At 50.8% G+C, this 2,500-nt stretch overlaps 1 protein-coding gene across 3 annotated transcripts in view; it reads right to left on the bottom strand.

Annotated features, from left to right (window-relative positions):
* Positions 1 to 2,500, bottom strand: part of LOC310791668 (CYFIP-related Rac1 interactor B-like) — a 36,548-nt gene that overhangs the window by 30,445 nt on the left and 3,603 nt on the right. Inside the window, exon 2 of one of the 3 annotated variants that reach the window (XM_083653321.1) lies at positions 2,062 to 2,133. The exons of 1 other annotated variant lie outside the window; for it this stretch is intronic. The gene's annotated coding sequence lies outside the window, so the exon portion shown is untranslated. Of the gene's footprint in view, positions 1 to 1,977; positions 2,134 to 2,500 lie in introns of those variants that run through there. One more of the 3 variants, XM_083653322.1, reaches the window with a different exon arrangement.

The raw sequence follows: 2,500 nt of genomic DNA, 5'->3' as shown, positions 1-2,500 counted from the left end.
AGACACACCGAGGTGGAGATATAGGGAGAGAGACAGAGGGAGAGAGACACACAGAGGTGGAGATATAGGGAGAGAGACACAGAGAGAGAGACACACAGAGGTGGAGAGAGACACAGAGGGAGAGAGACACACAGAGGTGGAGAGAGACAGAGGGAGAGAGACACACAGAGGTGGAGAGAGACACAGAGGGAGAGAGAGACACAGAGGTGGAGAGAGACAGAGGGAGAGAGACACACAGAGGTGGAGAGAGACAGAGGGAGAGAGAGACACAGAGGTGGAGAGAGACAGAGGGAGAGAGACACACAGAGGTGGAGAGAAACAGAGGGAGAGACACAGAGGTGGAGAGAGACACACAGATGTGGAGAGAGACAGAGGGAGAGAGACACACAGAGGTGGAGAGAAACAGAGGGAGAGACACAGAGGTGGAGAGAGACACACAGAGGTGGAGAGAGACAGAGGGAGAGAGACACACAGAGGTGGAGAGAGACACAGAGGGAGAGAGACACACAGAGGTGGAGATATAGGGAGAGAGACAGAGGGAGAGAGACACACAGAGGTGGCGATATAGGGAGAGAGACACACAGAGGTGGAGAGAGACACAGAGGGAGAGAGACACACAGAGGTGGAGATATAGGGAGAGAGACAGAGGGAGAGAGACACACAGAGGTGGAGAGAGACAGAGGGAGAGACACAGAGGTGGAGAGAGACACACAGAGGTGGAGAGAGACAGAGGGAGAGAGACACACAGAGGTGGAACGACAGAGGGAGAGAGACACAGAGGGAGAGAGACACACAGAGGTGGAGAGAGACAGAGGGAGAGAGACACACAGAGGTGGAGAGAGACAGAGGGAGAGAGACACACAGAGGTGGAGAGAGACACAGAGGGGGAGAGACACACAGAGGTGGAGAGAGACACAGAGGGGGAGAGACACACAGAGGTGGAGAGAGACACACAGAGGTGGAGAGAGACAGAGGGAGAGACACACAGAGGTGGAGAGAGACACAGAGGGGGAGAGACACACAGAGGTGGAGAGAGACACAGAGGGGGAGAGACACACAGAGGTGGAGAGAGACACACAGAGGTGGAGAGAGACACACAGAGGTGGAGAGAGACAGAGGGAGAGAGACACACATGAGGTGGAGAGAGACAGAGGGAGAGAGTCTTGTAGTTCCTTTGCTATTCAAAGTTTGTTCTTTGATGTCGCTGCTATATCTGACAACAGATCATTCGTTTGTCTTGTACTATGTTTGATATAGTAGTACGTTTTCTAATGTGTCAATGTCTAAAGGCTTGCGTTGGCAACAGTGTTACGTCATGCCAATAAAGCCATTTGAATTGAATTGAGACACACAGAGGGAGAGAGACCCACAGAGAGGGAGAGAGACACAGAGGGAGAGAGAGACACAGAGGGAGAGAATGACACACAGAGGGGGCGAGAGACAGAGGGAGAGAGACACAGAGGGGGAGAGAGACACATGGGAGAGAGAGACAGAGGGGGTGAGAGACACAGAGGGAGAGAGACACACAGATGGGCAGAGAGACACAGAGGGAGAGAGAGACAGAGGGTGAGAGACACAGAGGGAGAGAGACACACAGATGGGGAGAGAGACACAGAGGGAGCGGATGACACACAGAGGGAGAGCGACACACAGAGGGAGAGAGACTCCCAGGGAGATAGACAGAAGGGGAGAGAGACACAGAGGGGGAGAGAGACACAGAGGGAGAGAGAGACACAGGGGGGGGAGAGAGACAGAGGGAGAGAGACAGAAGGGGAGAGAGACACAGAGGGGGAGAGAGACAAAGAGGGAGAGAGACAGAAGGGGAGAGAGACACAGAGGGGGAGAGAGACACAGAGGTGGAGAGAGACAGAGGGAGGGAGACAGAAGGGGAGAGAGACACAGAGGGAGGGAGACAGAAGGGGAGAGACACACAGAGAGGGAGAGAGAGACAGATGGAGAGAGACACATTTAAGCTACCTGAAATAGTCCTAGGTGATGGAAAGACTTCAAGAATAGCAGCTGACTGTCCTCTGAAGACTCATGCAGTATAGTTCTATTCACCTTATGTTCCAACGCAGGGCTCATCAGCCAGTTACTTCCTATTGTATTGACACTTCCTGTGACAGTACAGCACTAGTGAGCAGTTAAAACAGACGGTGTTTAGAACAGGAAGTCATAAAACATCTGGGTCAAGTGGGCGGGGCTACATAAGGTAAATAGCCATTTCTTGCCCCAGAAGTGAATTCCCCATTCATTTTCTCCATAGACATTTAAAAACATCCGTATAACGAGTTTTAAGGCTTGAACCAAGCCAACCAGTATTCCAGACAATCGTGAGTGACCATAAAACATTTCACTTTCGGCAAATAAATAAATACATAAATGCAGGAAAAAAGATAGGAAATTCATTATTTTTCCCTTTTATTTTTTGTTGTTGCTTTTTTGAAAGGTCTATGTAGGAGAAAATGAATGGAGAATTCACTTCTGGGGCAATACATGT

Source organism: Poromitra crassiceps (genome assembly GCF_964638095.1).
Source record: "Poromitra crassiceps genome assembly, chromosome: 17".
NCBI lineage: Eukaryota > Metazoa > Chordata > Actinopteri > Beryciformes > Melamphaidae > Poromitra > Poromitra crassiceps.
Note: the sequence above shows the minus strand (reverse complement) of the source record. Positions and strands in the feature narration are given on the sequence as shown.